Source organism: Pollicipes pollicipes, unplaced genomic scaffold (genome assembly GCF_011947565.3).
Source record: "Pollicipes pollicipes isolate AB1234 unplaced genomic scaffold, Ppol_2.1 Scaffold_2555;HRSCAF=2994_pilon_pilon_pilon, whole genome shotgun sequence".
NCBI lineage: Eukaryota > Metazoa > Arthropoda > Thecostraca > Pollicipedomorpha > Pollicipedidae > Pollicipes > Pollicipes pollicipes.
The window spans coordinates 506731-528694 of record NW_023596136.1 but is presented as its reverse complement, the minus strand read 5'-3'; the positions used below and the strand labels follow the sequence as shown (position 1 = coordinate 528694).

Below are 21964 nucleotides of genomic sequence, written 5' to 3'. Positions count from 1 at the left end.
GGTGCAGCGCCGCGCCGGGTGGCAGCGCCGCGGCCGGTGTGCAGCGCCGCGCCGTGTGCAGCGCCGGGTGCAGCGCCGCGCCGGGTGCAGCGCCGCGCCGGGTGCAGCGCCGCGCCGGGTGCAGCGCCGCGCCGTGTGCAGCGCTGCCGTTCCCGCGGCCGTCGGCTGAGGCGTGGCCGTTTGTGGGCCAGCGGTGCAGCGCCGGCGGGCGTGGCGAGGCGTCCGCACCCGCCGCCGGCGAGCGCGGCACCGCCGGCGCCGGACAAGGCGGCGCGCGCCGCGCTGACTGGGCCAGTGGAGCCAGCTCTGCCCCGGCACGTGGTGACCCGGCGGCCCGCTCCGCGACCCGCACCGGTGAGACAGCCGGCGGCGCACACAGGCGCCCTGAAGCGTGCTCAGCCTGCTTAGGGCAGGGGGACTAGGCGTAAGTTGTCCGTAAGTTGTGCATATACCTGACGTTTGTTCTTTTGCAAGCGCAAATTATGCTGGCCGGAAGCAGTTAAGGTGATGAGTCGCTCGTCGCATGGCTGCGTGTGTGACATGCCAGAACTGTGATTTTATGAGTTCACAGTTTTATACTGGGCTATCGACTTATATATACCAGGATGTAACGTTTAAATGACGTTGTAGAGCGAACATAGACTATCTTGTCAACACTTAACATTTCAAACTGTGGTTATGATCACGTGTGTGTGTGATTACACGTAATCACACGCACATAAGCTCACTTTGATTACTCGTAATCACAAGCACTGAAACGTACATAATGAACAGTATAAACTTTAGTATTTTTACGTTGCAGATTAAGTAATTCATGCTGCTTCTTTCTTACAAAGACAATTAATTATATATTTCTTACGTTGAATTCATGAGGGTCAGGGATGGTCACCGGTCTACAATGGCCTCGATGGATATATTGCTTTGAAGAATTCGCCACCTTGGTAGTTCTTGACGCTGGTTTCAAACCTAAGTGCTAAAATTTTCTCCAGATACTTTGGTCATTTTAGCCTTTCAAGAGTCAGGCAAGGTCAGTGATCTTAAATGCGCTTGACTGGCCGTTTGCCTGGAGGTACAGCTTGGTTAAAGCTGGTTGCATGAGAAGGTATGAGGGCACCTCTGATACCTATTTTAAGTTTGACCTTGTTCGACCCTGTGTGGTACCAAGGCCACAGCCCAGGAATAGAATTCCACACAAATGCGTTCACATATAGTCCTAACAATTATATTAATTTTGTATCTCTAGCTTCGTCGTCGTCATTGGGGCCTTACGACGCACTCAGCTGCTGAGACCATATGGCGTCACCTGCCTCTCACCCTGGCAGGAATGGCGGACACCGCGGGGAATTGACCCCGCACCTCCGGCTTCCCAGACGTGCAGTGGTTGATGCAGGCGCGTTAACCACCGCAGCATGGGCTATCTCCAGCCAGCTCCTTTTTATGCCGGTGCGGCTAAGCTGAATCCTCTTCCGCCCAAGCTTGTCATGTTCAACGGGCCACCGAGCACGTGTTAGGGCTCAATACCGCGGTGTCCGGGTGCTGTCATGCCGGACAGACGGCCGCCAGTCGACAGCCCTGCACCACTCGGCCATAGCATTCAGCACGAGTCAATTGCGGCTTGTGTCCAACGCTTCCGGGTCAGGGTGGGAAAATCGATTCCGCCAGTGTTTGTAGCGGGAGCAAAACTCTCACCATAGGCGTTCCATAATCTCCGGATATCGTCGGTCTGCTGAGCATTGATGTCATCAGTGTCGACAACAGACGAGCAGAATATTCATTGTTTGACGGCTTTAAGGCGCTGTGCCAGTTGCACGATAGACGTAAAAATTAAACAAAAATATGTCGATTTGCCTTTCCTTGTCCAACTGTTGACAGTTAGGCATACTCGGGAGAATGGGCATTGCCTTCACATAATGTTCTGCAGTGTTAGGTGTGTCCGACGGTAAAGTCAGGCTTCTTTAGATGAGATGTTAAGGAGTGACGTGAGCTGACCTCCTTTGCATTGAAAACACAAAGTGCGAGTGACGAACGAAGCTGCAGGCAGACTGGTAAAAACAATTCGTCACGGTATGGCAACTCAGAACAAGCGAATGCAAAGCATGTGAATGCAAAAGGAATGCATGTTGCAGGGCTCCGTTGTACCATGTAATTTGTGAAGACGCGTCTGGAAGTTAGCCAGCGCGCTGACAGGATTGGGAGGGGGATCGATGCGACCCTCGCCTTCCCTGAGGTTTTCTGATACCTCTCTGGCATGTCGTGTAAACACACCAAAATTTTAACAAAGCTTGTAAAGCACCTATTGCGGGCGTTTTGACATCAAAAAAGATGTTCTTGTGTTTGTAGTTTCTTTTATGGGTCCACGGCATCTGCGTTTTTCGAGAAAAAAAAACACAAACACTGCACGGCGATCTACCGCGTCGCACCGGCATTGCTACATTAACAGAGCTATACATCATAAAGATGTTGTTAAAACACATTGCCTGTACATTGCCTCTCCGTGCCGCTCCCCTTAACAATGACATGACCCACGAGGCCCCTACCCCGTGAGGAGGACCCATTTCGTCTACGGTACCCCTGAAATGCACCCATATACGTAAGCAAGTCGTGAAAAGGAAGAAACGACAGATGTGCGTGTGCATATCTGAGTGTATATATTTATATACATGCATATATATGTATGTATATGTTGGTGCATGAGGCCTGTGAATTATCTTAGATGTCAGTGTTGTTAAAGGCTTTGGCCTAGGTGTATTTAAGAAACTTTCTCTGCACTTGTTCTAGCGTTCTTATTACGCTTGTCTGTTGATCATTGACACTAAAAAACAATTCGCTAATATTTGGTTTTCATTGGCTGGTCTGACGTTTCAGAATCGCTACTTATCCGCTTTTCAAAGATACACAAGCCTTGTCTTTCTTGACTTGGAAGTGGCAGGGAGTCGCATCGACCCCCCCCCCCCCCCGCCTAATCAGTACGTGTTATGGAAAACGAACCATCAGGTGAATCAGGGCGAGGGTTAATATACCACATACTTTAATCAGATCTTTTCCGATAGAAACGTGACTGAAGGGTGGAATGTGTTGACCACAATCAAAGAAGCACGTTCTTCGTCTTTTCCAAGGCTTAGATCACGTCAGGTATGCATTTTTCCCGGTCTAGTTGCCGAAAAACGCATTGTACTGATTTATGTCAAACCTTCCTGATCCAATCCAGCCCCAAATGGGTCCGCTTCCCCGGTATGCCTCTGGCCTTCACCTTACTCCCTCTTCTCAGCTGACGTAAGCTGCTGTTACCTGCACGCTCGTGCCGCAACATCTTGAGCGCCTTTTGTGCCGCAGGTACGTACATGATTATTTTAAGTGTTCATGGCACTTAGTGAGGGCTGCGCCAGCCTCGAGATTAGATGAATTACATTGCGCACTCTTTCTTGATGTAAGATGTCCTAGGAGTAAAAGAAAGGATCACCATTTCAGCCCATTTAGCATGAGTGTTTCTGCCCGTTCCGCCATATTACTGCCGCACCGATACGGCGCACCTGTGGGTCGGACAGTGTCAAGATCGCTTGATAAATGTGGATGATACTTGGCCTACACTGCACAGCGGACTCACGTCCCTGTCTGCTCTGGCCGCCGAGATTCAGGGGTGCATGAGCGTGGTGACCTTGAGCCTCATACCCCAACCTTAACACATTAAATACATTTATCGATATGAGTGTAAATGAATGTTGACAACAGGACTTAGAGGTCGACACGCCAAATTAAGTAGATGAGTAACATGCCATGTGTTTTACCCATTGCAAATTTTTTAGCGTTCTGCAGGGGCATTAAACAAGGTTTTCAGAGTTTTTTCAGCCTTGTCCCACACCTTTTTGCCAAAGCCTCCATACCCCCTTGCCGATCTCTGACACAAATCCTTAGTAACGCCAAAAAGGCTGGATCCATGGCTTAGGCACGATTGTCCAGGGAAGCCTGTGCCATCTGCCCTCACGTTTGCCAGCACGATTACCCGCTTTTTTCTCCTCTCGTGTTAGTCTTATGTCGTCACGACTAATGGTTGCAGAGCTCTGGGACTGCTCCCAAATCGCGTCTTTCGCCTTTGCCACGGTTCTAGAATTGCATAGTTCCCATGATCATCGTATGGGGATATTAAATAGTGATGACGCTACAGCCTTGCAGAGCGTTGGAAATGCAAAGTCAAGTCAAGCGGCAAGGTCAAGATTTCGTCCGGGGGAGGCGGAGGGGTAAATCGGGATGGAGGGCAGCCAAAGGGCCACACATGGTCGCTGTAGAAGTCCTGTTTTGTATTCAGACGCCTTTATAGGCTCGGTATCCCATTTCGGTACGTCGAAGGTCCGTTTTTGATGTATTTAAAGCCAAGTGGGAGCCTTAACGTGCCAAAAAGCGCCGGGCCCTGCGCCCCATCGAGCCCCACCACCTCCAGAGGGTGCGGGCGGGTGGGGATGGCCTCAAAACCTCTCCCCCGGCTACACTTTTGCGGCACAACATGCCAACAATTGTGCCACTGGTCGCAGAAAACACCATGGCGGTACGAACAGTGACTTAAAAGACATGAGGCCACCAAAAGCGTGATTTAACGGGCCGGGCCGAGCCTGACCGTTGAAACACAACATGGCTGACGTCTTGGCGTTCAAACTCGGTCGGCTGCGGCCTCGCGCGTAATTAGCAGCAGCGTTTACGGCCAATCAGTGACGTTTTTAAAGTAATGCCACACGCAACGATCTCACCCGACGTGCTGATACATGAAAAACAGCAGTTCATTGCGATTACCATCAATGGACGGATTTGTTCTTCAATGCTGCACGGAAAACTTTCGTGTGCAACACAATGCGGAATGAGGCAGCCTGACTGCGATTATACGGATTTAAAAGACCAGGCTTCCTTGAAGTCAGAATGCCATCGCCATATGCCTATGGTTTACAGAGTTGTAGGACTACTAACAGTGTTGCGCAGGTCCGGTCGGGTCGCCCGTTCAAATGCAATTCTTCCACACCTCTGCAAGAAGTTTGCGAACCGCTTCGAGACTCACTTGCAATTAATTGTAACCATGGGAGGCGAGTGGCCGACCAACCACTGCCCGTGTACCGTGTATCGCGCAGTCCGCAAGGGTGTTCTCCCGGGCTGTGACCCTGCCGTGCCCCGGGGGCGCCCGCGTCGGCTCGGCACGGTCGCCACATCCCACCCCGAGTCTCCCGGGGCCGGCGCGGCGGCGGCCGGCCACAAACGCGTCGCCGCCGCCGCCGCGGCAAGCTGCGGTGGCGGCGGCGGCGGCAGCGGGTCCCACTCGTCTCGGGGGCGCCGCCGCGGCCGCACCAGACGGCCTGTTGTCCGCCTCTCCCAGCCGCGGCCCGGCCAGGCTCGCCGGCGGACCCTGAGTGGGGCTGATGTCGGCTCAACGTTCGGACTGATCTCATGGTATCCGTCCTCTCCCAGCCGCGGCCCGGCCGGGCTCGCCGGCCGGGCCCTGAGCGGGGCTGATGTCGCCCAGACTGACCTTATGGTATTCATCCTCTCCCAGCCGCAGCCCGGCCAGACTCGCCGGCCGGGCCCTGAGCGGGGCTGATGTCGGCTCAGCGCTCAGACTGACCTTATGGTATCCGTCCTCTCCCATGGAAGACCCGATGAGCTTTCCCGGCGTGTTTAGTGCCCCAGACTGCTTCCACCTGTTGCGGACGCCTGCTGTCCCTCGATCAAGAGTTGCGGGCCGAGCGCCCTCCGCCTGGCCCGGAACACAGAACACTGAACGCCTGCTGACTAGCCCGGAACACACTGACACTGAGCGACTGCTGCCTGACCCGGGACACACTGATACTAAGCGTCTGCTGCCTGACCCGGAACACATTGACACTGAGTGACTGCTGCCTGACCCGGAACACACTGACACTGAACGCCTGCTGTCTGACCTGGAACACACTGACGCTGAGCGTCTGCTGCCTGATCCAGAACACATCGATACTGAGCGTCTGCTGCCGACCTGGAACACACTGATACTGAGCGTCTGCTGCCTGACCTGGAACACACTGATACCGAGCGTCTGCTGCCTGACCTGGAACACACTGACACTGAGCGTCTGCTGCCTAACTCGGGAACACTGAACACTGAGCGCTTGCTGCCTAACCTGGGACACACCGAACACTAAACGCCTGCTGCCTGACCCGAGACACACTCCCCGGACCTGGGCATGAGCTCCACGAACATCCCACGGCACATCAGGCCCTCCGTAACTGCAAATCGCCTCCATCTGTTATCAACACGCATACGTAGATCCTTCTGCTGTCAAACACTGTAGCAGCTCATATCCACCAACGCTTTGAAATGTAAAGAAAAAGTGTTTGAATGGACGCCAACGGTGTACGCACTGAGCATTACAATCAGCCAGCAGACAGGCCCTGCATGTTGGCGTGGCTAAACGGCAGTTCTTCTTGGTACTTTCATCCTTGTCGGGGGAAAAAATCCCTTGTGTAGTCAAGTTCTCAAGCTTCGCGCATCTGAATTGCATGCCATGTTACAGCGTTGACACTATCTGTTGCTTCTTTTCCGGCCCATATAGAGGCCATGCACTGTGACCCAATCCATGACCTCTTAGAGGTATAATGCCCCATATGCTCATTTCCGACCATTTTGCGTTTTTTATGTCTCTTGATTGGTCTCTTTAAACTAAATTCGGTTATTTAAACCATAAGTTGAAATTTTCACAAACATTTAGCCTTTCTTAGGCAAAGGCTACTTTAGCCACGTTTGGCACCCGGCGAACCAAGATAACACCGGAAAGCAATTTCTCGTTGTCATGTCGGCATTGCTTTCACCTCAAGACATGATATTTCCTCCGCCACCTAAGAACGCGGCACGTTCTGCGTGGCCTGCGTGACCGACGGTGCGCACCTACATCAGCCAGCTCTCGTGCGCAGCGCCGCTGCCGGCCACGCCTCCGGCTCACGACACCACATTGCCCTACAAAGCGAGCCGCTGTCGTCCCCGGCCAGCACCAGTAACGGACGTGGGACACGATTGTCCGGGCACCCGCAGACGCCGCTGCGACAGTGGGGGCGACCGCAGGCAGATGCTCATGCCGACTGCTCGGAGCTGAGTCACCGCGTTGAGATGTGCTCCGAAAAATGCTCGAAGCTTCCAGCAGTGTTCCTGGCCTAGAGCCACTGGTGGCCATGAGCGCTGCTGGTAACCTCAAGAATGCTAATGATTTATTCCAATGGCTGCTTGATATCTTCTTGAAACCAATGCCTTCTAGTGTATTGCGTCGTTTTCAGCATGAAAACTGTACTATGGCTTTGCATGCTTACAACGATTTTTCAATATTCCACTGCGTGAAATGCACAAAATGCATGAAAACTGTACTATGGTTTTACATGCTTACAACGATTTTTCAATATTCCACTGCGTGAAATGCACAAAATGTTGTGATATAAGCATATCCAAGTAGTTCAGAAATTGTCCCAACGAGCATGGTTTCTTTTCTGGCCCGGTCCGTGGGCTTTGATGACTCGTGAAAGACAATCTTGCATTTTTTTATGTGGTGGTTATACGACGCTGATGCCCCTCTGTAAGGTCTTCCCTGTCCACGCTCCGCGAGCCCGTCATCTGTGGCCCAACTTGACCTGACCCTCGCGTGGCCGGAGCCAAGTGTCCGATCAGACAGACTCAAACGGTATTCATACTTATGTTTTTAATTTGCCGCGTAACAGCGCGCTTAACTTCATTGATGTGATCCATGGAGCGGCAGATCATAAACACAGCTAAAAAGGAGAACTCGAATACAAGAGCCCTGCAAGAGGTGTTTTACAACAGCTCTCATTTGCCCGCACAGGAATTTGGCCGCACGTCATCTTTGATTAAACTTATATTAAACTAAGGTGAGTTCAGGTTACGTTTGGTTTGGTCAGATCAAACCGGCCAAATAATTTTGAATTTTATACAGTCTACGATCGCGTATATTGGTATATATATATATATATATATATATATATATATATATATATATATATATATATATATATATATATATGTGTGTGTGTGTGTGTGTGTGTGTGTGTGTGTGTGTGTGTGTGTGTGTGTGTGTGTGTGTGTGTGTCAATATATATATATATATATATATATATATATATATATATATATATATAGGGATACATACATATAAATGCTTATTGATTTATTGATATGCATACATGTATGTACGATTTATTAAGTGCTTCCACATCTTGGCACATGGCCCACCACATGTATTTGTAGTCTCTCCAAAGTGTGTAAATGTATCTCTTGTCGGACATATTCACTCATCTATGTATGGCAAAGGCAGTCTGACGGCTGCTGACGACTGGATGGTGATGCTCATCTGTTCCCAACTGAGGTCGCTGCGGGGTGTCACTTGCTCCATGTCCCGCACTTCTGCCGGTGCCACAGTTTGCCAGCAGTCTGTTGTGGGATAACAATCAGGCCACTGGTGCGTTACGTTACCGGACATAAGTCTACGGCAGGCATACAAGCCCCAAAAATGCCTATTTAGTGTTACCAACCGGCGTTCACTCAAATTTTCAAATTTTCATTCAAATTGTATCAATACATTCAAGTGTCAAAACTTGGTAAAACTATGAGCTGTGGACCAGGCTGGCGGTAAGATAGCAGACGTGCGCACTTTCAGTACAGGTATGCGTGGCTGCACTGATACTCCGCAAGCTCATGCGCACATTTTGAGCTCAGTTTTGTTAAATGGAACTATGAGGGGGGGGGGGGGGGGGCGAACAATACTCAGCCAATACTAAAGCGTCGACAGAGATATCAGGAGTTCGTTCTAGACCTGACACATTTGGAGGACAACAAGTTGTATAAGTTACCTTGGTAAGCGTAAGCGTTTAAAGAGATCCCCATCCCGGTATTGTTTGCTTGCTTGTGTCTGTAGCATTGGTTTATTTCGATGAGCAGCGCTCACCTAAATTGACTTATACTACAGACTTGTCTGGTCCAGTCAAGCCCCACCGTCAACAGAAGAAAAAAATCTCGCCAGGCCGTGCCCGGCTCCCCAGGTGAGGCTTACATTTGCTATTTCTGGTCGAACACATGCCGTGCCAGCTCCATCAAGCCCATGAACGACGCCGGACACAGTGGATGAAGCCTCGTCGGCTATCCTAGCATGTGCCTTGTCGGTTATCCCAGCATGTGCCGGTAGATCTTCGGTCCGTGGCCAATTATCTTGATGGATCGCTAACCAGGCTGAACTGAACCGCTCCCGGCGTGGAAATACGTTCGTGTTTAATAACTTTCTAGCGTTCAGGCACGCATCAGATGCGTCTTGAGCTGCTCTGCTGACAATATCTGCCTTTATATCTCAGCGAGGTTTCTCCTAATTGAAATGCAGGGCTTGAGATACACATTCGTCTCGTGCACGGCTGTGCATGATATTGTGAGAGGCTGGGCGGCTAGCCTGGGCACAGGTAGTTGTGCTGTACCATGTTCCCTCTGATACGAGTAATCGCCGAGTATATGAGTACACGAGTACGAATATTCGAACATCGGTACTCATCGGCAGGGGTGAAAAGGTGCCTTTTCTGTCACCGACCAACTTTGGAACCATCTTAATTGTCACCTGGAGCCAAATCTTTCAGAAGCCGCTGCAGTACAACTCTAAATGCGATGCACCACACAGACAAAGCCAATTGGAATTGAATGCGGCATAACCATCAAACATTTCCGTTTCGGGAGTTTATTTGCACATTTTCACATATATCACTTGTTGGCCATCAAACACTGAATAATGATCGAGACCAAACCAACATAATTATCAGATTAAGGCAAACTAAACACAGCTAGCCCTGAGGCGTGCAGTTTTCTTTTCAGTTAGGGTGGTATTGTGACTCATAAATAGGGGGGTAGTTTTCTATTTATAGCTCTCATCTTTATTCATTATTTTGCATTATTCATAATTTCTAGGCCTCATCCCCAAGCCTACTTTTTAGAAACCACACCCCGGCTCTCAACTCCGAAAAGAAAGTGCGTGGAATCTGGTGAGAAAACTTTTATTTAATATCATTTCTGAGGCAGGTTCCACCAGGTTTTCTTCCTGCACTCACCCCCTCCCTCATCACTCCGTGTTTTGCAAAGTTGCACCCCTGTAGCCCTACATTTCCCTACAACAAAGTTATACAAGCACCTGATACAATATAACTGTTGGTTGTGTGACGCCACCGCAAAATCAGCTGGAAGCGTTGGCAACCCTCATTATTTTCGCATTAGCATTACCGGCGTAGAACTCGCACATCCTGACGTGATCCGGATAACTTTGAGCGAAATCCATGCAATATTGGTATCCCCTAATGCAAACACCATTTTTAAACATCTCTAGCACCTTCATCGATATTCTTCGGGCACCTTTCACCTTACCTTTGAGAAGAAGACCACGCCTGCCCACCGATCAATACGCTATGTCTGAGATACAGCCGGCAGTGTGAGGCCCACACCAGCGATACTCGGCCTCTTACCTCAAAGCCGCTCGCTGCTCCTCTCGGCAGAAATCCCCAGATGAATCCTTGACACGCGTCACTCCAACGTCCTTCGTTGACCTCTAAAACTGCAGCTCAAGCAGCTACAAACAATCCTCCCAGATCGGCATGGTTTTTTATGTTTCTGCTTTACAAAAACTAACGATTAGTTACATTCCTCTAGCCAGTCAGCTTCTTACGACATGAAAGCAACCAACAGCAGTTTACAGCCTTGTCCTGAACCAGGAGCGGATCCAGAAGGGAGGGGGGGGGGCACGGGGCCGTGGCTGCACCTTGGACCCCGGAGGGGCCCGCAGGCTCCGAAGAGGCCCAAAGCCGGCCAAACAGGTGCATTTCTTTTTTAAAACACAAAACGCAACAAACTTGGACGTCTTTGGACTTTAAAACAACCAAGAACAGTCGCAAGCGAAGGTGAAGGACCCACGAGTAGACAAAAAATTATTCAGTGATTGATAAGTTGTTATTTGATAAGCCTGATTACGCCGTTTCCGAGGGACCTATATGCCCACTTGCAGGGCCATTCCGATCGTTACGGAGCATTCTACGTTGCCCCTGATTTCTTTGAATTTGCTCGGGGGGACGTGCGCTGCTGCTGAGCCCTTACTGCTTGTGTGGCGGGGCGCTCATCAGTCAGGAGCCTTCCACGGATTCTTTCTATTTGCCAGGAAGGCTCTGTACGCTATAGCCGAGCCCTCGTATATTAACCTCCCGGGGTATTCTCGGGTGCTTAGGGGCTCTTTGCGTAGGTATCGTTTAACCTAACGACACACTCGCGATATGCTCATGGGTCCTCTACATTGGTCGAGGGCGCTTCCAATACTCTGTCACTTGTTTAGAACCCTGCGCTCTTGTCGGGGGCCTATCTGTTAACCTGTTCGGGTACACTCGGCCGTTCGAGGCCCTCCAAATTCGGTCTTGTGTACTTTTTATTTGCGTGGAGGGCCCTACACACTGATCATGGCCCTATCTGCTAACCTACGCGGTCCCACTGGACTGTTTAGGGCCCTGCACATTGGATGCTTCAATGTAAGGCCCTACCTTCCTGTCGGCGGCCATCTGATTGTCTGCTAGTGTCAACTTCATCTTTAGGGGGCCCTCCGCACTGGACATTGGGTGCTTCTTATTTGGATAGGGGCCCTTTGCTCTTGTCAGGGGCCTATCTGATAACCTCCTCGGGTACATTTGAGCGTTTGGGCTCCCTTTACATTGAGTGTTGAGTGCTTCCTACCTGAATAAAGTGCCATACGCTGTTGACAAGAGCCCTATATGTCAACCTCCTCTGGATCGCTCGATCATTCCGGGGGCCTTCAGGTTGTGTCTTGGGTACTTCTTATTTGGATGATGGCCCTATGTTTTTGGCGGGCCCCACCCATTAAGCTGCTCGGGCCGGTGGCGGATACGGAGAGGGAACGGGGGGGGGGGAGGGGAACGTGACCATGCCCCCATGGACCATGCCGAGGGGACCCATAGGCTCTGAACGGGTTCATAACCGGCGAAACTGACGCAGTTTAAAAAAAAACCTCTGTGGGCCTACAGACGGCTATGAACGGTCGCAAAAGAAAGCAAAGAGTTTATGAGCAGACAAAGTTAATTCCTCGCGGATTGAGAAGGTGTTGATTGGGATACATTTTGGGGCTCATTATGCTGTCCAGAGGCCTTACGCTGCTGCCGGGCCCTCTATGTTCACATGCCGGGCCAATCTGATCGTTAAGGAGCCCTCCACGTTGCCCTTGATCTCTTTGCACTTTCTCGTAGGGCCCAACGCCGCTGTTGGGACACAGTCTGCTTCGACGACTGGGCACTCTTGATCGATCAGGTTTTCCTCCACGGATTCTTCGCATTCGCCCGACAGGCTCTATACCCTTTTTTCCAAGGTTCCATATGTCAGGCTACACACAGTTGCTCAGGGGCCCTTCATAGTAGTCTTGGGTTCGTTCCACATGCTCGGAGGGCCTTGTGCTGTTGCTGGAGTTCATATAAAGCAAGGCACCGAGACAGTCGATGTTTAGGGGCCCTCAACTTTGATTAGGGGCTCTTTTCCTTTGATCTCCTTTGCGGAGGACTCTTCATTCCTATCAGGGTTATTTCTGTTAACCTGCCCAGTCACTCTAAATCGCACAGGGGTATACATTCATGGTCTTGGGTATTAAGCCATTGCTCAGAGGCTCCTGTGCTATGGCACAGATCTTGTATGTCAGCCTGCCGGCGCACTACCGATCGTTAAGGGGCGCACTATGTTGGTCCTGGGTTCTCTTCGCTTGCTCTGATGTCCTCATAATTGTTTTGTCTGTGACGCTTAATGTACTTGCGCGTCATGCTCTTTACATATTTTGAATGCTACGAAATTTTGTACTCCTTTATATATTGCATCATCCAGCTGGCTAACCGTAAATAAGCTAGGAATCAAGTCCGTACTTGGTTGTGATGGTAATTAGCAGCCAGCTTGTTTATTTTACCTCTTTTTTCGAAACGCTCAGTCTCAAATTTACAGGATCTAACATGCCCCAGAAAAAACGAGTGAGCTCCATGTATGTGCATACGTACCACGCCTAGCTTTACAGGGTTGCACACGGCAAGATGGGCTCCCGTATTTACTATATATATATATATATATATATATATATATATATATATATATATATATATATATATACATATACTTCCTGTTTTAAAATTTAGTGGCTGGAATGTAAGGATATTTTTGGAGGTACCCAAATTCTAGGCGTCCCACAATGTTGCGTGCCCCTCTTGACGAAATCCTGGATCCGCCCCTGCACTGAACCCAATTCAGTACCGCGTGGCAAGCATTGAAATTCATCTGTCTCAAAAGGCACGACACTTTAAAACGCTGCGTAGCAAATTGATCGCATTCGTCGCGAGATTCTGAGTCCAGCCACGGTTCTTGCGACTAGTAATAAATCGAGTTGTTTGGTATTTTATACTGTTTAGTATGTGAATTGAATATTGGCTGAGCAATTTATGAAAACACTGATTTGAGGGCATTGGAAAAGCGCTGAGTCACCACTGATCTGTGACGCCAGCACTGGTGAAGTATAGCTTGTAGTACATTACTGTCACCTGCTTAAAAGTATCCTGATTAAAGCTACTGTGCTTGGCAGTATCTCGTGGCTCAACTTGCTCATACAGCGAAACGTCAACGTCTCGACATGTGCTCTACACGTGTTCACGCTGCAAGCGTTATCAAGAAGAGAGCAATACTAAGCCTTGACTCTTGTCTAGCCGGACAAGTCCGGTGTAATATGGCCTGGTCAGTTGGAATTCGTCTATATTTTCGCAATTTTGTTGCCAATTGCCTCGCAAAAGTATCTGTTGTTGTTACCGATAATATTCGCTAAATCAGAAGCTTTTTGATCACTGTTCATCGGAACCTGAACAGAATGACGCATGCTCTGAAGCTCAGACTGAACCTTGGACTCCCATCAACGAGTACTGCGGCGCTTCATGAAGCAACCGAGTGCCTCGAGACATCTACACATTCCTTGCTGTGACTGATGTTCCTATGGTCCTATAACTTTTAGTGTACGACTTAGGGTATGGGTAAGCATCATGACGTGCAGTCGCGGTTTGCTGCCTTACAGCGCTGCAATACAATCAAGCACCGCTTGGGTGAGGACTGCTAGGACTTCTGGGGGCTTGTCGAGGTGGTCGAAGAACCCAGGACTTAATCCTTAACTGTTCGCAACATCAGATAGCGAGCCTCAATTTGGTGTTTTGCCCCTCGGCAGGGCCCAGACGGTTATCACGTCGTGCAGTTCCTGCTGACGTCAATTTGCTCGCAGTCCGACTTCAGCAGCCAGAAGTCAGTTAACTATGCGTGAACACTGCTGAAAGCGATGTCATATGTACGCTACAGCTACACAGTTCACTCACATGAGACAGCGCTGCATACTTGCATTGCATGTTGTAATCACTGCCCCACTCATGGCTGATCCAAGCAATTCATTATGAACAAAAGGTCGTTGTTTATGGCGTGTCCTTCCGCTCTAGGATCGGACCTGACGATGCCGGTGATGTCGGCTATGCTGGCGACGATGTGGACTGCTGTGAGCCTCGCCCTTCTGGCTGCGTCGACGGCATCGGCTGGATCCAACAGCCCACCAGCGGCAGGTAGGCCGACCTCGCAGCCAGTCTGAAGCGTTACGCCAGCACAGAAGCGCCCGGCTCCTGCAACCCGCAGCTGCACACAACTGTTTTAGCATTGGTCCACCGCAGTTCAGGTGCTGCTGTTGCTTGGAGGTAACATAGGAACTAGCTGAACTTGAAGACAGCATGGTGGGGCTTCCGACTAGTAAAAATTGCATTTTGCAGGCTTCCTACCTTCACGACAAGCAGTGTACATATGCTGTTCTGCGAGAGCGGCTGGGACAGCTCTTGTCTTTCAAAGCGTCAGAACTTAGGAGTGAATTCAATTCTGCTATTCGTTTCAATAACTGCATGTTGCCGAAATATCAACGTATCTTTTTCTCCATTCTCCAGGTTTTCTCCGAGGAATAAGGCTATTACCACCGTCTTATGACGTGAATAATATTTCTCGCAAATGCAGTTAACAACTCACGTGATGTCAGAATTTCGATCACTGGTGCGTCTTTGACTTTCTTGTGCTGATGTCATGACTTTGGAGGTGCGGCGCGCGACCTGAGGTCAGGTCGGACCACTGCTCACGGCAGGAGCATCCCTGCTGCCACGGCGCCAGCGGCGACCGCTCCTGTCGGCGCTGCCGTGTGACAGTGTATCAGTGCCGAGCAGCGACGTCGAAACCGTCTTGTAATGTGGATCGATGTTGACAGATAGCATCGTGTTGCCCTGTGAGTGAACGTTATCAGGGTATGTCCGAGATGCCTTCCGGCAAAGCATTGCCAGGTGATGCTGAAATTGTCCCGTGAAAGCATTGCCAGGCGATGCTGAAATTTTCCCATGAAAGTGAGATCGTGCTGATGGCGATGTCGAACTATCCTGTAAATGTCATGCAATGGCTCTGTGACGGCTCGCCAGCGTCGACAGGTGATGCAAGAGTTGTTCTGTGACAGGTTGCCAGTGTCGACAGGCAGTGTAGGAGCTGTCGTGTGACAGGCTACCAGTGTCAACAGGTGATGTAGGAGCTGTTCTGTGACAGGTTGCTAGTGTCAACGGATGATGTAGGAGCTGGCCTGTGACAGGTTGCCAGTGTCAACGGGTGATGTAGGAGCTGTCCTGTGGCAGGTTGCCAGCGTCAACGGGTGATGTAGGAGCTGGCCTGTGGCAGTTTGCCAGTGTCAACGGGTGATGTAGGAGCTGTCCTGTGGCAGGTTGCCAGCGTCAACGGGTGATGTAGGAGCTGTCCTGTGGCAGTTTGCCAGCGTCAACGGGTGATGTAGGAGCTGGCCTGTGGCAGTTTGCCAGCGTCAACGGGTGATGTAGGAGCTGTCCTGTGGCAGTTTGCCAGCGTCAACGGGTGATGTAGGAGCTGTCCTGTGGCAGTTTGCCAGCGTCAACGGGTGATGTAGGAGCTGGCCTGTGACAGGTTGCCAGTGTCAACGGGTGATGTAGGAGCTGGCCTGTGACAGGTTGCCAGTGTCAACGGGTGATGTAGGAGCTGGCCTGTGACAGGTTGCCAGTGTCAACGGGTGATGTAGGAGCTGGCCTGTGACAGGTTGCCAGCGTCAACGGGTGATGTAGGAGCTAGCCTGTGGCAGGTTGCTAGTGTCAACGGGTGATGTAGGAGCTGTCCGGTGACAGGTTGCCAGCGTCAACGGGTGATGTAGGAGCTGGCCTGTGGCAGTTTGCCAGTGTCAACGGGTGATGTAGGAGCTGGCCTGTGGCAGGTTGCCAGCGTCAACGGGTGATGTAGGAGCTGGCCTGTGGCAGTTTGCCAGTGTCAACGGGTGATGTAGGAGCTGGCCTGTGACAGGTTGCCAGCGTCAACGGGTGATGTAGGAGCTGGCCTGTGGCAGTTTGCCAGTGTCAACGGGTGATGTAGGAGCTGGCCTGTGGCAGGTTGCCAGCGTCAACGGGTGATGTAGGAGCTGGCCTGTGGCAGGTTGCTAGTGTCAACGGGTGATGTAGGAGCTGTCCGGTGACAGGTTGCCAGCGTCAACGGGTGATGTAGGAGCTGGCCTGTGACAGGTTGCCAGTGTCAACAGGTAATGAAGGAGCTGGCCTGTGACAGCACGTCGATGCCGACAGGTGATGTCGTAAACAGCCCACCGGTCACCGGCCCCGAGGCGATCCAGCCCGCACAGCTCCGCTGCCCCGCCGCCAGACCAGCGCTGGCCGACCAGCACCGCGCGGCGTTGCGGTATCTCGACTCTCTCGGGGTACGCCGACTGGTGCTTCTGCAGGAGCAGCTCTTCTGCCCGGACGCGCAGCTGCTGGAGCGGGTGATGAAGGAAGAAAAACTGACGCAGCGCCGGGAGACGCTCGTCCTCAGGACAGGTGCAGACTTGGCCCGGCTGTTCGTCCTCACGGGGCCCGCCGAAGGCGAGGTCGCCGTCCTCGCTCAGACCGCAGATCTGCTCGTGAAAGCTATCGGCGACAAGAGAGCGGGGCTCGCGAAGAAGGTGTTCTGGTACGCTCCTGCCATGGAGCAGGTATTGATGGGGCTCTGGTAAAGGCCCACGGGGTGTCGCACACCCACCAACTGCAGATTATCACCACTCGAGTCGAATCAGAGCCACACGTCAATAATTCACGGGAGTCCGTCATGAGCGCCGAGGTCGTCACCAATTCGCTGGAATCGACGGTCGAACCTACCTCAGATGCTGCAGAAAAGCCACATCAACACTTCACGAGTGACATCACCAGCTCGGAAAAAGGCGCGGGCGGCGGCGCCGACGCCTGGGTTGGACCCTCGGGCACGTGCCGGGATGGTCGACCGGCACTCTGTGTCGGTTGCTGCGCTGGGCACCGCCCCCAGCCGTCGAGCCAGAGCCAGCTGGTGCAGGTGCTGCGCGCCTCGCGCTGGCTGCTGGCCGCGCGCCGGCAGCCGTGCCGCCCCGGCGCTGCGCCCGCCGGCCATGCAGCTGGTGCTGCGCAGCCGGCTGCGGCAGCGGCTGGCGGCCGGCGGCGAGCGCTGCGCCGCCTGGCGGGCCGAGCTGAGCGGCCGGGACCCACTGAGTGGCGCCCCGCTGCGCCGCGCCTATCGACAGGACTCGATGCCGGCTATGGTCGCGCTGCAGGGGGCCGGCCCGCTGCATCTCGAGGCCCGCTGCCGGGGCGGCGCCGTGCTTCGCCTGCAGCATCGCCCATGGCGGGGAGAGCTGCGAGTGGCGGCCGGCTGGCGGCCACCGACGCCGCCGCACCGCCCACGTGCGCTGGAGCCGCGTCCGGCCGAGCGGAGGCCGCCGCCCGCGAGCGCCGCCGGCCCATTCCCTTCAGCCGGCGGCAGCTGGGCCAGGCGACGCCTGACTGTGGCCCCACACCCTGCCGCCGCCAGCAGGCCTTAAACCGAGTGACTTGTCGCTCACCGTACTGCCCGAGTTCTCGTCGTGCGGTGGCGCGATCGGCGGCTGTGCGCTCTGCGTGCTGCTTCTGGACTCGCTCAACGCTGGCATCTCGCCGGTGGCGTGCGTCGGCCCCTGCACGCTCGGCTCCCAGCGTCTCCTGCTCCAAGGCGTTCGGTCTACTCTACAGGGAGCTCGTCAAAGCGCGTGCTGACTCCGTGCAAAGACGCTTTGGGCGTCAGGTTTTCGGATGAGGCAGTTGTTAGCGCGTTGCGCGGTGCGGCGATTGAGGCGACATCTTTGTTAATTTTTTTAGTGTTCAAGGCGACATCTGTAGATAGCTTGCCGATGGGGCCGAGGTTTGATTGTGTTTGTTAGAGATAAGAGGAACGAAATGCGCAGATGCATTTGAAGTCTGCGTACATTGCGTCTTGTTTCTTATTGTCTTATTTCGTTACGTCTTGTTTTGTACAGTAATATAACATCTGAAACGATACTGCAAGGGAGAGCAAAAGGGAGCACAGTAAGCAACGAATTGTTGATGGAATCGTTTACGAAACCAGTAACGTACCCCGACTCGCTATCTGTGTTCTCGGCTTCAGCGAATGATCACGTGTGCTGATACCTGGGCTGTGTTTGACTGTGCAGGAGGAGCGGGTGGGTGATCAGGGTGGTGATCCCTAGCCGATGACGTTTTCAGCCACCGCGGGCGGTAGCTGGGCGGCGGGCGGTGGGCCACCGCGGTCTGCGCTAGCCACATCCCAAACAATCTGGACTGGGGCATGACGCCTTCAGTTAAAGTTTTTAAATTTTTCATCACTTATGTATTTGCTATTGCGACGAAAAATGCTTTTTCTGGCCGGACTTGTAGGTGTCGTTGAAAAATTCACGCACTGAGTGGGATTTGAGCGGCGGTCTTCCGATTCCGTGCACGATATTCCACCCATCGCACCCCATTCGCCTCGTTCCAAACCCCACGCGAAAATCAGCGGCAGCCCACTCTCACCCCATGATGGCGTGGGTGATGAGTTACGACTGGCAGGAGCAGTCCAATCACGCCAGCCCAGCCGAGACCGTGCAGCGCCGGACCAGCCAACGCATTGCCGCCAGCCCACCGGCCCGCACAGCAGCTCCGTCTGGGAACAATTCTATTTTATTCTCCGTAGATCTTGTCGAAGAAATGTGCATGAAACCCGTGGGCAGGAGTATCACTGTTAAAGATCGGTTGGGGGTCTCAGCCGATTGATTGAACTAACCAGAATCCAAAAGCTGATTTCTTCCCGGATTTCATCCACTTAACTGTGCGTTCCACGTATCAATGATACGCATTATTCCAAAAGATCGGCCGTGAAGGATGATTATACGAATGAAGGACTTCAAACTTCAAACTTATGTGACTTTGCAGCTCTGTGACGGGTTTAGAATGGGGCGTAGACCACCTAATGAATAAGAACACCTTCGGTGCCCATTGGCGGAGTTCATGGCATCCAAGTTTGCCTCGTCTAACGCCATAGCTTCCAATGTTCACAACATCCAGCGATCGCGACGTGCAGTTGGTTAATTATGATTCCTGCCAATAACTATCGCTACAGTCATATTTTGCTCGATTTCTGTCGCTAGATGGCACAGAAATAGCATATTGCTCTCCTTTGTCAGCAGACGCCTTAGTTAATCTAGCACTCAACACATTATCACGCCATAGGTACAGTGAAACGTGGTCGGCACGAATCACTAAGGGTGCATGGCGACTGGCGGTCCTACATTCGGTCCGAGTATAGGTCCCGTACCATAAGGAAGTGTATGTCCCACTACCATCAATTTATTCAGAGTGCAGCGTCACGCTTTGGGCTCATCATGCAAGGAAATTGCTTAAGCGAACCTCATCGTTGTTACTTCGACGGCTGAACCGGAACCAGAATGACCTCACTGGGTAACCACCGGCTCCAAACAACCCGTGACACCTGCTCTGGACATAATAATTCAACCATGCGAACCAATGGCCTTGTATATTTGTATGTGCACATGCCCCTTATTGAATAACCAAAGGTACATTGATTTTTAATCTGCCCTCTAAGCATAAATTAGTAGTATGTACCGATTCTCTCCAAGTAACGATGACTCCTCCGAGAAAGTTTTTAATCCGTACGCCTTTATGTATCGGCTATCTCCATGCCGCGTCGTAATGCTACTCGCAGATTTGTGCGGTCTGAAGTGTGGATAATGGCTGACGGGAACGGTAAGCCGATCCCACTCGGCAATTGACACTGCGAGTTTTCCTGTGGACGGGGAGGCGATGGGGAATGCTGGGGTGCATGCTGCGGTATGTTAGCTGCGGCGAATGCTTTGGTCTCGGAAACGACGCAAAATCGCAAGGCTTTTACGAACTGAAAGAAGCAATCGTAAGTAATAGAAGCGATAAGTCCACGATGATCGTTGTCAGGCACGGATGTCGATATGTGTTCGTTTGTGGGAGCCCTGCCCCCCCCCCCCTCCATGTTGAGTTGGGCCCCCAATGTTGGCTTGGCCCGCCAGCGTTTTTGACTGGAATACCACAAAATATTGGTTAAAAGATGACCGTACCACAAAGACTTTTATCCTTGAACTTTCTGCGCAGTGGTGTCTCGTACCACTCCCATCACGAAAGACACTCGATGGCTTGTGAGATTCAAGTGAAATCTCTGGAACACGGGAATCGCGTAAGTCCTTCATGGCTAAGTCCGTCTCCGTCTCTCACAACCAAAATGCGTGCCACCTCCCATGGCCGGCAAAGAAGAGCACCATCGGAGCCCTAAGGAGGCCTCTAAAAGGGCGAGTTTACGTGCCGATCAGAAAAGACGCGTGCGTCTAGTGCTTGCTCCCTGGATCCAACCATGTATGACTTCTATGCTGCTTGAATTAGAGACTTCTATAAATTGAACAGAGATTAAAAACATATCTTGCGTTTAATTAAATCAAATGGGCTAAGCCTGGTGAGAAAGGGGGAGGGTAGATTGTCGGGGCTTTTAGTTCGCCCTCCCCCCCCCCCCCCCCCCCACTAATTCGCAGAAATTGACACTCCTGTCGTCTTGTTCATTCGGGTGGATCAGGGCACCGGCAACGCGCCGTCAGGACACAACGTTTGGTCGCTTCTAAGAACAATCGCAATAAACTGCACTGCTATTGTCACAGCTGCAAAACAAATGTCTGTCTTGTTACGACTATCCGACTCGCGACGTTTGGTGCATTTTAACAGTGAATCACCATAACACATGTCTATCATCTGGTCCCTCTGCGCACTTTATTTTCAATCGTATTTCACTACCAAAAAAAGACATGAAACATGGCAATGCTCAAATTATCCCACAAGTGCGCCAGCCTAAGCTCTCAAAAAGTTGGGAGCTGTTTGATAATAACCGACCTTCAGTTTGCGAGGAAGTAGGTACTGGCTAAGCTAGCTTATCAAGAAAGCAATGGCTGTATGGAGAAAAATCGACATTTCAAAGCGTATTCATGGCCAGGTGTGGGGGCGTGAGGGCCACGCCCCCCCCCCCGCCCCCCGATGTGATGAGGCCCCTAGGACCGACGGCCCAATATTTTTTTTCAGTTTGGGACTTGTTTCCAAAGCGTCAAAACATTAAAAAACGAACCCACAAGGCATCACAGTTGTGGCCCGACCGAGCTTCAAAGACTTCCCTAAATCCAAATGCAAGCGCTCCTTTACGAACGAGGACAGCCACTTGGCTGAAAAGACCCCAGAACTCGATTTGGCTCCCTCCTGGGCGGAGTCCTGGCTAGGGTCACTGGATGTACTGTCAATATGCCATCTTAATCCAAACCACTTGTGTTCACGCTGCGATATACTGGAATAGCGGCCAATTTAAGTAGACCAATGACGTCATGACTGCGGTTCTTTTGAACATGTGATATGTTGCACTTTTGCTTGCGCTATTATTGTCTACCCAATTTGTTTATTATTTGAGTTCGGTGTCAAAGGCATTGTTGTTTAGTGATTTAAGAAATGCTGCG

General features: G+C 51.7%; 1 long non-coding RNA gene across 2 annotated transcripts; it reads left to right on the top strand.

Moving 5' to 3' along the window:
- Nucleotides 1-293: 293 nt before the first annotated feature.
- On the top strand, nt 294-17106 carry LOC119103066 (uncharacterized). Of its 2 annotated transcripts, none has more exons than XR_005094734.1 (3): nt 294-354; nt 14529-14648; nt 16704-17106. It is a non-coding gene; the product is annotated as an uncharacterized LOC119103066 (long non-coding RNA). The 2 variants fall into 2 exon arrangements; XR_005094735.1 differs by having other exon boundaries at nt 306-424.
- The last annotated feature ends 4858 nt before the right edge of the window (nt 17107-21964 follow it).